The following is a 13963-nucleotide window of genomic DNA, read 5'->3' on the forward strand; positions in this document are numbered from 1 at the left end:
ACCTGGGGATTTCCTGGAATTTCAGCCCATCTCCAGAGATTATGGGTGCTTTGGAGAGTGGACTTTGCGGTGTTGTTCCCCAATGAGATCCCTGCCCTCCCCAGGCTCCATCCCAAAATCTTTGGAAGTATCCTAACCAGGATCTGAGAACCCTACCCCCTCCCTTTGGTGGCCAAAGAAGATGTAGCAACTCTAATGGGTGGGCATGACACTGCTGGAGAATTGCCTGCAGCGTCCATGGAAGATCTTTTGGGAAGGAAGGTTCCTGGTCTGACTGGAGCAAACAACTATGTATTTAAAATAAATAATTAATTTATTATGGTCCAAGACCAGCAAACAAAAATGGATATCCCACAGTATTGAAATATCGAAAGCGGCATACATATAATAATATAAAATATATAAAACAGCATAGAATCCATATACTGGAATAAAATTATTCCTTCCCTCATTTAGCCCAAAGGCTTCTGAGCCTAGATGCCCCTCTTTGATGCCTCCCTTTCTATGGAGGCTCAGATCATGAAGGTAGCCAGGACGGTGTTTTCCCATCTGCGCCAAGCACAGCTACTAACACCCTGCTTGTCCCTGGACCATTGGCTACAGTGATCCATGCAATAGTCACTTCCAGAATAGACTACTGTAATTCGCTCTACGTGGTCCTACCCTTGTTCCTGATCCGGAAATTGCAGCTGTCTCAGGATCCTTTGCAGCAGGCATGGATTCTATGGCAGATACTCAGGGGGGCTCATGGCTGTGTGAAAGTGCTCTGCAGGTGGAGCAGCCCAAAGGGCCCTTGCTCCATAGTAATCCCAGCTGTGCTGCATGTACTTGGAAGGGCAATGTGGGAAAGGGCCATGCAGGCCATCTAATCCCACCCCCTGTTCAATGCAGGAACAGCCTCAAGCATCCAGGATAAGGACCTGCCTAGCTGCTGCTTGAGGACCGCCAGCGAGGGGGAGCTCCCCCCCTTCTTAGGCAGCCCATTCCACTGCTGAACAAGAGACTCATAGAATCCTAGAGGAGGAAGGGCCCTACAGACAATCTGTCTTCAAGCAGCAATTGTACAGAGATTTCTCCTGGATGCCTTAGGCTTGTCCTGCATTGCCAGGGGGCTGGATGATTGGATCTATATGGCCCCTTCCAACCTTATGATTCTATGAAAGCTTCTGCTAAAATAAGTTCTGTTCATTGTTACAGAACCACTGGACTCTGGCTTTGTTCTGCTGTAACAGATTAACACAGTTACCTGTCTGGGATTGAAGAACTGCTTTTTATACCCAGCTTTTCGTTACCTATATTAGTATTAAATTGCCTGGATTTTTAAAATTAGTTCCTATTCTCCACGGGGCATCTAGAGCGGCTGATATCCTTCTGCTCTTCTCTGTTTTATTCTTACAACAATCCTTTGAGGAAGATTATTATTCTCTCTTTTTCCTTTAAAAAGAATGAAACTGGTGTGCAGATTTCCTGACAGTCTTGAATGATTGCTGGGCTCAGGGGATGGCAGAAGAAGAGCTGGTTTCTTCTGACCTGCTTTTCACTACTTGGAGGAGTCTCAAAGTGGCTTACAATCACCTTCCTTTCCCCACAACAGACATCCTGTAAGAGAGGTGGGCTGAGAGAGTCCTGAGAGAACTTCTCTGCAAGAACAGCTCTGAAAGAACTATAAGTGGCCCAAAGTCACCCAGCTGGCCACATGTGGAGTGGGGAATCAAATGCCTGCTCTTTAACCACTACACTATGCTGGCTGATGTATATAACTTTTTCTTCCTAGGACCTCCAGGAAAGGAAACTTCCGGCATTTCTAGCTCTCATCTGTTAGCCACCACATTGCTGGCCTGCTGTTTTGCATATGGGTCCCTTTCTATCCATCCATCCCTCTTGCTGCCGGAATGCAGCCAGTCACACCTGAAGGAGATTAAGGGAGATAATCCCCACCCCAGCTAATAAAGTCTCTCACAATGCCATGCACTGGTGTTCCCTCCAGCATCTCCCGCATCCCTTTATGGTTCATTTGTACCATTTGTTTTGAGCTCTGAAGGGTGGATTAGCCTTGTGCATCAGGTGCTCAAGAAGGGAGTGGTCCAATCCCCCCTCCCCCTAGCCCATCCTGAAAGGCTCAGGTTTCCAAATGTTAAGGAAGAAAAAATATTTCTCAAGGCCTAGGAAACCCAGGGGAGGAGGGGAGGCAGACTTTCTGGAGCTGGGTCTTGGGTTCAAATTCAAATGCTCATGCTGGGTGGTCTTGAGGAAGCAGAGGGGTCTTAGTCCTGCAGTGGGCTTCATGCCTTTGGGCAACTGGCAAGCACAAGAGAAGAATCATAGCATCACAGAATAATAGAATTGGAAGAGACCTCCTGGGTCATCTAGTCCAACCACCTGCACTATGCAAGACACTCACAACATTGTCACTTATCCACTATAACCTGCCACTCCCATTAGCCTTCACAGAATCAGCCTCTCCGTCAGATGGATATCCAGCCTCTGTTTAAAAATATCCAAAGATGGGAAATCCACCACCTCCTGAGGAAGATGGTGTTCCACTGTGAAACTGGAACTTCTTCCACATGTTTAGATGGAATTTCTTTTGCATTAATTTCATCCCATTGGTTCTGGTCCATCCCTCTGGGGCAAGAGAGAACAACACTGTTCCATCCTCTATATGGCAGCCTTTCAAATACCTGAAGATGGTTATCAAATCCCCTCTCACTCGCCTTCTCTCCAGGCTTAACAGACCAAGCTCCCCCAACCTTTCTTCATACGTCTTGTTCTCCAAACCCCTCACCATCTTTGTTGCCCTCCTCTGGACATGCTCCAGTTTGTCTACATCCCTCTTCAACTGTGGTGCCCAAAACTGAACACAGGACTCCAAGTGTGGCCAAACCAGAGCAGAGTAAAGCGTACCATCACCTCCCGTGATCTGGACACGATACTCTGTTTGATATAGCCCCAAATCCCATTTGCCTTTTTAGCCACCGAGTCATGTTCAATGTGTGGTTTACTAAGACTCCTAGATCCTTTTCGCACATGCTACTGCCAAGACAAGTCTCCTATCCTATATTGGTATAAATGGCTTTTCCTACCTAAATTCAGAACTTTACATTTGTCCCAATTGAATTTCATTTTATTCAGTTTAGACCAGTTCTTGAGCCTATCAAGATCATCCTGTATTCTGATTCTGTTTTCTGTTGTGTTTGCTACTCCTCCCAGTTTAGTATTGTCTGCAAATTTAATAAGTACCCCCTTTAATCCCTCATCCAAATCCTTTATAAACAGGACCCAGAACAAATGATGCTGGGGGGGGAGGGGCATGCACCCCAGGCCTGCCCTTGTTTTCTGAAACTGGTTCTGGGAAAGCCCAAGGTATGGGGATCCTGCGGATTCATTCACAGAATCCTAGAGTTGGACGGGACCTCCAGGGTCATCTAGTCCAGCCCCCTGCACAATGCAGGGACTCACAACAACCTGCCTACCCACAGTGACCCCAATTTCATGCCTAAATGATCCCCAGCACCACCAAAAATCTCTAGAATCCAGCCTGGCCTGGAAGAAATTAATCTACTGTCCCACTGTGACAATCAGCAATTCCCTAGTTATGCAAGGAAGGGCCACACGAGACAAACTCTGGCACATCCCTTCCTGCCCACCCCCCCAGTCCCAATCTGCCTAAGTTCACCCAGTCCATAGCTCCAGACCAGCTGTCCAAAGGGGCACATGAAGTTGTTAAATAACATTGGGGAGAGTACATGAAACAATCTGCATTAATAACCATACAATAATATTAATAACAGTGGTTGTAACAGTATAACAATATAATATAATTGTACAACAATGCAACAGTGCAATGGCACAACAGGTCCCGAGAGCTCTGGTGGAGTTCTGGGGGGGGGGGGAGAGAGAGCAGGGGCCCTTCAGTCGCTGTTGGTTATGCCTGGTCTCAACCAAATGCCTATCCATTGGTCACTTGTTTTAAGTAACCAAGATGGACAGAGATCCCCCCCCCCATAGGAGACAACAGGCCTCTGGATCCCTTTTTGTATTAAAGGTGTCGGGAAGGTCTCGGCAAAGTGACAGGGCTTTATCTGCGAAAAAGCTCAATGCCCCACAGCCAAGAGCCAATTGACTACTATTTTGGCGCCCTTCCTTGAGGGCAGTTAGAGATCGAACTACCCTAAATAATTGGGCCGGGAGAGAGCTTGCAGACACAATAGAGGTGGCATAAAACTCTAACCGCCATCTCATCCACTTTCATAAGCGTGCAATAGCATGTTCTTGCCGCTTTGTTGTGAGATTTCCGCCACACTCGCCCTGTCTTACTTCCCTCTTTCACTCCCTTAGCTCTCCGTTATACGAGGGAGCCAGCTGGCTGCACATGGAAGAGGAGCGGGGAATCAAACACGGCTTGCCAGAACAGAAGCCGCTGATCTTCCGCTTGCCGGCTTGGGTCTCCCCTGGAGAGAAAGGTGGGACAAATGATGTTTTTAAAAAACAGCCCCCTTGTTACTACTAAGCACAGGCACAGTGCTTTCAGTGTTCAAGGGACAGACAGATGTTATATACCTTCTCCCAAGCAAGATGCTCAGCTCTACCTACAGCTGTGTTGGAGGGGCGTTATAAAAAGAAACCCTTGCTCAGTGACTCTGTCCTTGTGCCAGCGGATGGATAGAGTCAGACAAATATGTGCTTCTGTTCTGCCCCATTTATGATACCATCAGATGTAACTTTATTCAGCTAGTTTTGAACACCTACCCAAGATCTTCCCCAAAGGAGAAAGTCAAGGTGCTGCTTCAAGACGAAGACAGGAAAATAACTCTCTGCACAGCTAAATTTTGCACTGCCGCCGTGAAATTGCGTACTGTGTATGTGGATCAGAAAATCTCTCTCTGATCCAATTTCAAAAGTACAAAGAGCCGATTGTCACTGGCAACTTAAACTATGTGTTAAATATTGAATGTAACATCGTTATGTTTTTATGTTGTCAGATCTTTAAAAAATTTTATAGTACTATTACTGTTTTTTCTCTTTTTAAATTGTCTTAGTTTTTAATTGCTTGTATTTTAATTTTGGTCTGAATAACCGTAAATAAATATTGATTGATTGATCTGTCTGTAACAGCAGCAACAATAATAGCCATACCTAGAAGTCTCAAGAAACACACGGGTGTTTGAACAAACAGCTCAGCTCCTGGGAGACAGTGGTCCTTCAAACAGAAAGAATCCTGCAAAGATACACTTGCAGTTCCCAAAAACCGGACTAGACTTTGAACGGCAGAATACCAGCTACCAGTCAAAGATACGGCAGTGGCAATTCATCATCACCATCATCATCCAAACAAATAAAATCAGAGATCAAAAGCACCTTTAAGACCAACAAAGATGCAGGGGTAGTCAAACTGCGGCCCTCCAGATGTCAATGGACTAAAATTCCCATAAGCCCCTGCCAGCAAATGCTGGCAGGGGCTCATGGGAATTGTAGTCCATCAACATCTCGAGGGCCGCAGTTTGACTATCCCTAAGCTTTGGAGTGCAACTTGAAAGCTCATGCCCTGAATAAATTTTTGTTGATCTTAAAGGTGCTACTGGACTCTGATTTTATTGTGCTACTTCAGACCAACACCGCAACCCATTTGAATCTATCATCCAAACAGACCAGGAGGGGAGACGGGGGGGGGGGGGGGTCAAATATCCTTTCTGCTTGATTGACAACCAAGGCAGGGCAACTTATCTTAGCCAATGGCAGAGCCAGGTCTATAGCTGCCTTTTTTTAAAAGCTCGTTTCCCCCTCTCTTTGATCATTCCCTCCTCTCTTAGAAAAGAACCCTCCAAACAGGGATGGGGACAGAAACGGCCCTGGGGCCACCGGGTGGGTGGGGAGAGACCGGCAGCAGCGGCTCACAAAGGTAAGGCCATGACCCGTGAACGCCCACTGCTCCACCAGGCCTGAAACGGCTTTGTGCAAACAAAGGCAGGAGACAAAACACTCTGGGCCAGCAGGGAGAAGGGCTGCCCATTCCACTTGGAGCTGGGCCTGCCCCCTCCGTCTCCCCCCCCCCATCTGGCCCCAGCACCTTTCTGGGTACCCCCTGACAGCTCTGGTGTCTGGGTTAATACCAAAGGGCTTGGGAGGAGGGGTCAGCTGGGAGGGGGGGGAGAAGCCCAGCATGTCCTTTTGTTTCAAGGGGCCAATTTTCCAGTTCAGTGGGTCTTCAGAGGCAAATGGGCAAGGCACAGCTTTGGGAATTATTCACTTAGCAGGGTGGGAAAGGGTGGTTTTTCGGAGTGGGGGGAGGCAGCAGCTGGGAATAGTTTTGAATGCAGCTGTTCGGCCTTCCAGCACCCTCGCCTCTGGTGTAATATGAGTCCTTCCAAAAAAACAGCTCTTGGGTGGAAGGAAAACAGATGGAAGAGAGATTCAGGGTGGTGAGAAAAGGGGGCAAGATCTGGGGACGGGAGACAAGAATTTGCCTCCTGGAATGGCACTGAAAGGTAGGCCATTCACTGAGCAGACACTTTTTAGAAGAAGAAGAAGAACAAGAACAAGAAGAAGAACAAGAAGAAGAAGAAGAAGGAGTTGGTTCTTCTATGCCGCTTTTCTCTACCCGAAGGAGTCTCAAAGTGGCTTACATTCTCCTTCCCTTTCCTCTCCCCACAACAGACACCCTGTGAGGGAGGTGAGGCTGAGAGAGCCCTGATATTACGGAAGAAGATGAAGAAGATTTGGTTCTTATACGCCGCTTTTCTCTACCTGAAAGAGTCTCAAAGTGGCTTACATTCTCCTTCCCTTTCCTCTCCCCACAACAGACACCCTGTGAGGGAGGTGAGGCTGAGAGAGCCCTGATATTTCTGCTCGGTCAGAACAGCTCTATCAAGGCTGTGACTAGCCCAAGGACATCCTGCTGTCTGCATGTGATGGAGCAGGGAATCAAACCTGACTCACCAGATTAGAAGATCTCCTAACCACTATACCATGCTGCTTCTCTCCCCCCCCCCTTTAATTTAAAAGTTTAATGCATTGTTATATTCACTCACAATGGTGGGTGCAAGTTTAAGGGTTACACAGAAGGGGAATTGTCAAGCTACATAGAACACCTCTTTGGCTGCAAAGAAAACAAAAATGTGTAGCAAAGTTTTGAGTTCAGCAGCACTTTTCAGATGTGCCCTTGAAAGCCTATATACCTTGAATAAAACTTTGCCAGTTTTCAAAGATATCCCTGGACTCAAACTTTGTTCTGTGGCTTCAGACCAACCCAGCGACCCCCTGAGAATCCATTTGGGACATCCCAGTGTGTCCAGAAGCATCACTTTAGACGTAGCATGGCAAAGTATTGTGAATCTTTGTTTCCCCCACCTCTTAAAACTGACACCACACAAAGTAAATCCTCCTAAATTGTGCCATCTGATGGGTCTTTGCTGGTGTGCCAGCGTTGCCAATTCCTGGAGGTTTGGGGGTGCAGTTGTGGGAGGGTGGGATTTGCCACCTCCCAAAGCAGCCATTTTCTCCAGAAGACCTGACATATCCTTATCAAAATCCCCCCCTCTCCCCCCAGTTGTCCCTCACAGCCCTGAGAAGGACCCCACAGGCGAGCGCTTCCTTTCAGCTGTCTGTGTGTGCTGGGATTCACGTTCAGAGTTTGGTAGTCTCAATCAGATTTTTAACTTGGCAGCGGCCTTTGTAATTCTTGCGCTGCTGTTCCTGGTTCAGGGCAGAACGGTTTTCCATGCTCAGATTTGTTGCCCGGACAGCAGTGCAGTGTAGCTAATGAAAACGGCAGGGTGCTTGCTGGCACGCAGCAGCTAACATCACATCACGGGAGATGCAGGGGGCTGGTGTGGCTGGTTCCAGGCCGAAGAGCAGCCCAATAAGCATTTTCAGCCCCTATACCCCGGAAGAGGCACCCCTCAAGCCTGATGGAGTGTCCTGGGCTTCTTTCTCAGCCTTAAGGCCTCCCACTCCAATGCCCCCCAACTCTACCCCCGTCACTGGCACCCCGGGAAAGACCCATCCACCCAGTAGACACTGGTTCAGTGGCAGTGCCTCCTGGGCCATTAAAACCTGTTGACTTCTGTGACCCCCAAACGCTTTGCTGGAACCTCCAGCTTTTGAGTAATTCCTTTTGTCTTGTTGTGCAGAAAGCGACATTAGATTTTTGCTCAGCTTTCCAGCTGGGAGGAGAACTGCTATGGCTAACCTCATATTTCCTAGTACCCTCCCTAGGTATGGGTTCCTCGCCATGCAAATAGGGCTGAGACGGAGGTGAGGAAAGCATATTGATGTTACCGACAGTGTTGCAGGCAGTGGGAAGGGTGCTCAGTGCTTTCTCTCAGGAGAAACGTGGCCCATCTCCCAAACACAGTCTACAGTACATCCCCTCCAAATGAGGGCTTGGGAGAATCAGACAGGCCAAGCTAACTAGCAGAGGGGTGGACCATTATTCTGTTGGGTGTTTTACAGTCTTGTCTTAGGGCTGAGAGCAGATCCTGATGTGTCCAGTCAGGCCAAATCCTGTGCTTTGTGTTCGCAGTACTTGCTGTAACAGGCGCTCTGGCTCTCAGCCTCCTTGTGCGCAGACAAATTGCTCTGCAGAGAGAGCGTCTCATTCATCTTTCCAATTAAGCCCCACTCCACTGCAAGCCCAGCCCTTCCTCCCCCTCCCCGCCCTTTTGCCCTAGCAATAAATAGCTTCTTTGTTATCCCCCCCCCCCAGCCCCAACTCCAAGCACCAGCAGGCCTCCACATCTTGCAGCCCATTAACAAAGCAGAGCAGCCGATCGGACACGATCCAGCAACAGCAGGTCACAGCTGATAGGTTTACTTGGAAGACAGCTCCATCAGCATCAAAGAACTGCACACCTAGCTCTGGAAGCAAAGAGAGGAGCACCTTTCCCAGCCCCTTGAAAATGACATAACAGGGTTTGCGAGGAGCTTTCCCCACTCCCTGGGGATGGTTACAGGCATCAGGAAGTAGGACCCCCCCCCTTTTTTCCCCCTCTTAATAACAACCTCAGAGATCTGAGTTCTTATTCCACCACTGCCATGAGCTCACTGCACATACAGAGTTTAAAAAAACCCTTCTCTCTCCTTTCCTCCCTCCCCTCTGTGTAATCAGAAAGAGTTAAAAGAATCGCAGTTCTCTTAAAGATGGAAAGAGAGCCCTGATATTACGGAAGAAGACAAAGAAGATTTGGTTCTGCACCTCCCTGGGTGGTGGTTGTAGGGCTGCCACCAAAAAGGCCCTGTCTCGTGCACCCACCAAATGAGCTTCTTTGATTGGTAGGAGGGTCAGGAGGGCTTCTCCCTGTGACCTTCTGTGATTATATGGGATTGTATTGTGACCCTACATTTGCGGGAGAGGTGGTGGGACTTTGAAATCATGCCATTGGCCCCTGGAGAATAAATTCTGGAAGCCAAAGGTGTAGTGGTGCTTACTGGGTGGTGAGATAACGGAACTCTGAACATGTTTAGAAGCGCAGTCCAGGGCTTGTGGGCTTGATTTTGACACAACGAAATAAACGGGGAATTCGTCCTTTCTCCATAGCCATGGGGTAGGGAGGGATTGGAGATGGTGAGATAAGAAGATGGACCCTTCTTTTGTTATGAGGATGTGAATGCCACGCCCTGGAGCCCAGCTTCCCAGTTTCAGAGGGCTTCAGAGTGATCTGACATGGGATGGTGCTTTTTGATAATTTGCCTGTGAAAAGTGATCCAGGAGAAACCTCCCACCTTGCTGGCATCATAAGACACTGTGTGTGTGTGTGATGTATTTTGGTCCACCACCAATCAATTGGAACAAAACAGGGAGATGTGGAGAAGGAAGAACTGTGGGGTCCGTGGGTGAATGTGGATGGATAAGTGAATGGACAGAGCATGAAAAAGATGGAGGGTGGCAATAAAAAGTGGCTTGATATTTAAAAGGGGCAAGAGAGCAGTCCCCCCCCTCCGTGTTTTCCATGCAGCAGTCTGCACAGGAGCAAAGTCTGAGTCCCATGGTCCCTTTGTTCTTCTGCTTCAGACCCAAAGGTGGTCCACCTGAATCTGGTTCGCATAAGGTGATCTGCAATTACAATAAGAGGTACCCCCTTCATTATTTTTGTGTATGGCTTTGGAACCAGGCCAAGGCAGATCATTTATAATCATCTCCCAGCTCCCCCCACCCCCCCACACAGTAGGGTTGCCAGGTTGCCCCTGGCCAGGAGTGGGGGATGGAGGGTAGCCAAATCCAAGTGAGGAAACTTCTGGAGATCTGGGAATGGAGCCAGGGGAGGGCAGGGACCTCAGTGGGACATAATGCAATAGAGCCGGGGTGGCCAGACTGTGGCTCTCCAGATGTCCATGGACTACAATTCCCATGAGCCCCTGCCATCCGTGGTGTGCCCTTGAAAGCTTAGACCAGGAAGAGAACTTTGGTTTCAAATGGGGATGTTTGCACACACTAAGTAACTCACTTTTGATCCCCTTTCAACACTCTTTGCAATGGGGTTTGATTTGAAACAGCAGAAATACATGGGTGTGGATAGAAGTTTTGTTATTTGACGTCAACATCTCTAAAATCCACGGAACCCGGCTTACTCAAGGTTAATCCGGAAGAGGGAAGAACTAACCTTCACACATCTGTTGTGCTCCAAAACGTTTGTTCATTTACATGCTGCCTCTCTCCCCATTGGGACCCAACACAGTTTACCTGGCTCTCCTCTCCTCCAGTTCATCCTCACCACAACCCTATAAGGTAGGATAGGCTGAGAGTGTGTGGCTGGTCCAGGGTCACCCAGTGAGTTTCCATGGCAGAGTGGGGATTTGAACCTGGGTCTCTCCTAGAACTAAATCATATCAGCTCTTTTTGTTTTCAGAGTGTCCAAAAAAGCAAGATTTGAGTCCCATGGAAATCCATCAGAAAATCTTGTTGGTCTTTAAGGTATTCCTGGATTTGAATCTAGCAGTTCTACTGTAGACCAACAGGACTCCCCTCTGAATCATAGAATCCCTGGGGGGCTTTTCGCACGCCTTCAAAATCGCACAATGGTTGCCAATTGAAAACGCTACTGATTTGCCGTTATGCACAACGTCGTTGACAATCTGCCACACACCTGAAACCGATCTGCAAAAAGCGCTTCCTTGTAGCGCTTTCAGGGAAATCCCCAAAAGTGGATTCACCCTCCGGAAAGCGATACACTCCTGCAACCAATCTGCAACACTAGCGAAAAAGACCTGTGCGTTAACATTGTTGCGGTTTCTACAAAGTCCCTCCCCCTGGCTCTCTCCTCTGATCTTCCGGCGAAGCGATCGCCATTTTTTTTTCTCCGAGCGAGCGGGGATAAACGCACCAGCGAGCCTCTTTCTGTTTAGAGGCTTCCCCAGCTTCAGTCCCTCCCCTTCAGTCACTAAGCTCAAACACACCGGGCAGCTGGATGGGTCTCTCCGTTGCAACGAATCAACACAGATTCGTTGCAATGGGTCTGGTTTTTGTTTTTGTTTTTTTAACTTTCTTAAAGGGAAAGGGGCTGTTTGGGAGCATGCTAACGGCTGCCCATTGGCTGCTTGATGGCCAGGGGCGGGACGAGCTTGGCAATAGCGCTTCCTTTCTAGCGATTTTTGCCGAGACCGGAAGCCTGTGGGAAACGCTACAAAACGCAACTGGATTCCACTACAAAGGCAGGTATGCATAACGACGAATTCCACTATTTTAAATGGCGATTTTTCATTCAGCAACCAATTTGCTACAAAGATCCCGGTGCGGAAAGCCCCTAGAGTTGGAAGGGGCCATACAGGCCATCTAGTCCAACCCCCTGCTCTATGCAGGATCAGCCCTAAGCCCTAAGTAGAACAACTTGTCTTCCCCCAGGTTCCTAATCCTGAGGACTGCAAAGGTGTGGTTCAGAAGGGTATGAGGAGAATGTCGATCTCGGATCCAACAGGGATTCCCACCTGAGCGTTTTGCTGTGCAGTTGTGTGCAGAGTTATTCTCAACTAATCCTGTCTAAATTGATGCCCTGAGCATGAAATCACACCCTATCAGACTGCAGTGCTTGTGATTAGGGGCTGGCATTATGCCAAACACTTTGCAAAATACACTGCCCAGGGAAATGTGCTACCCACCACCCAAAAAGATGCCTTCTTTCTGTTTACCTTTAAGTGGGGTTAGAGAAATGGTACAGGTAGGCAGAAAGACCCCCAAAAAGAAAGTATTTCCCTCTGTATAGCTGACTCCAAAACTTGAAGGGCAAAGTGCAAAGGTTCATTGGGCTCTGAGGTAGACTTGTTGAAACTCCTCTTGTTTTTATATAGTGACACTTGCGTTGGGAGCACAAAATATGCATGCCTTTGTTACTAGGGGCCACTGTATAACTTTAATGGGGGTCTCCGCTCAAAATGGCTTCAAGATGCACAGTTAGTTGCAGAATGTGGCTGGTTTTGTACAGTAAGACAAATAACTTTTTTCATGGAGCACAGCAGGCAGAAGAGAGAAATCGTAGCACAGGCATGCAGAGGATGGAGGACAGACATCTGGAAGATCGATCTCACCAGAATCTGGTTTCTCCTCCAGAAATAACCCCCCAGAGGTCCGCCTAGCTTTTCTTGAGACTTTCCCCCTCACCTCATTCCCGGAACAAAGACTCCTGTGGAGTGGGGGTGGGAGGGAGCAAATTGTCCTGGAGCAAATTGATTCTGCAGAGTCCACAGTCCATTAAGGAAGCTTCCAGACAAAGGACTTGGGAAATCTGCCTCGCCTATCTATTTTATTTCCCCCGCATTTTCTGGCCTCTATCCCCAGCAAGTGATGGTCTTGATAAGATTGCCTCCTGGCTCTGAATGTGTAGACATCTCTCAGTTTCCCAGGACTAGAAGCCACTGATAGACTGATCTCTATCTAAGCCCCTCTTCAAGTGGTTATTCCTGTGGCCATCATTACCTTCTCTGGCAGAGAATTCCACATTTGAATCACTCACAGTGTAAAATAGTATTTCCCGTTCTCTGTCCTGAACCTACTGCCCATCAGTTTCACTGGATATAATCAACAAAATTTGATTCCCATGGCACTTTTAAGATTTAGTCAAAGTGTGAGTTTTTGAGTACATGCACTCTTCCGCTCACAACCCAAAATGGACTGGGATTATATTGTCTGAGGAAGAGTGCTTGCACTCGAAAGCTCACACCTTGAATAAATCTTTGTTGGTCTTAAAGGGGCCACTGGACTTGGATTTTGTTATGCTGTTTCAGACCTACACGGCTACTCACTTGGATACCGTCAAGGTCTAGCATTTCAGGAGGGGGGGGGGGAATAATTTATCTTTGTCAGCTCTCTTGACCCTGTGCATACTTTTCTAAACCTCTCTGCCATATGTGCCCTCCCTTCCCTGAGAAGGAGTCCCAAACTCTTCAGCCTTTCCTCCGGGGGAAGGAGCTCCAACCCCTGAGTCATCTGCACCTGTGGAAAGTGGGGTATGGATGCCCGGGATCCAACTCTGCTTTTTAGGGACTGCTCTGAAAGACGCTCTTGCGCATGCAGAGGGAGGCTGCCCTGCTGGATGCGCACCGAGCTTTGGCCCGTGGAAGATCTCGGTCCGGATGGCCGGCAGGACCCGGCCGCAGTGTCCCAGAGCCCGGCTGCCAGCCCCTCCAGGGCAGGGGGAAGCAGGCAGAACGCTTCTTGTGGTTCTTGCCCCTTAGATCTTTTCATTTTTGCACACAAGTCCTTTTGCTTCATAGAAGTCAGGGACGGGGAAGCCAAGGGATACAGGCGCGACCTGATTGGCCAAAAGTTCGGACTAAGCCGATGACGCAACACTACTCGCTTCGCCATTGTTTGACAAGTTCTTATTATGTAAATAAATGCAGGTATTCGACCAATGAAACGGCCCTCTTTGCCTCGCTCCCGCGACCCGCTTTTAACGCTCCCCGCCTCCCATTGGCCGCTTCTCTCGGGTATGCAGATGAGACCCCCCCCCCCGCCTGCTGCCGTCCGACTGGC

The sequence above is a fragment of the Paroedura picta genome, chromosome 4, assembly GCF_049243985.1.
Source record: "Paroedura picta isolate Pp20150507F chromosome 4, Ppicta_v3.0, whole genome shotgun sequence".
Taxonomy (NCBI): Eukaryota; Metazoa; Chordata; class Lepidosauria; order Squamata; family Gekkonidae; genus Paroedura; species Paroedura picta.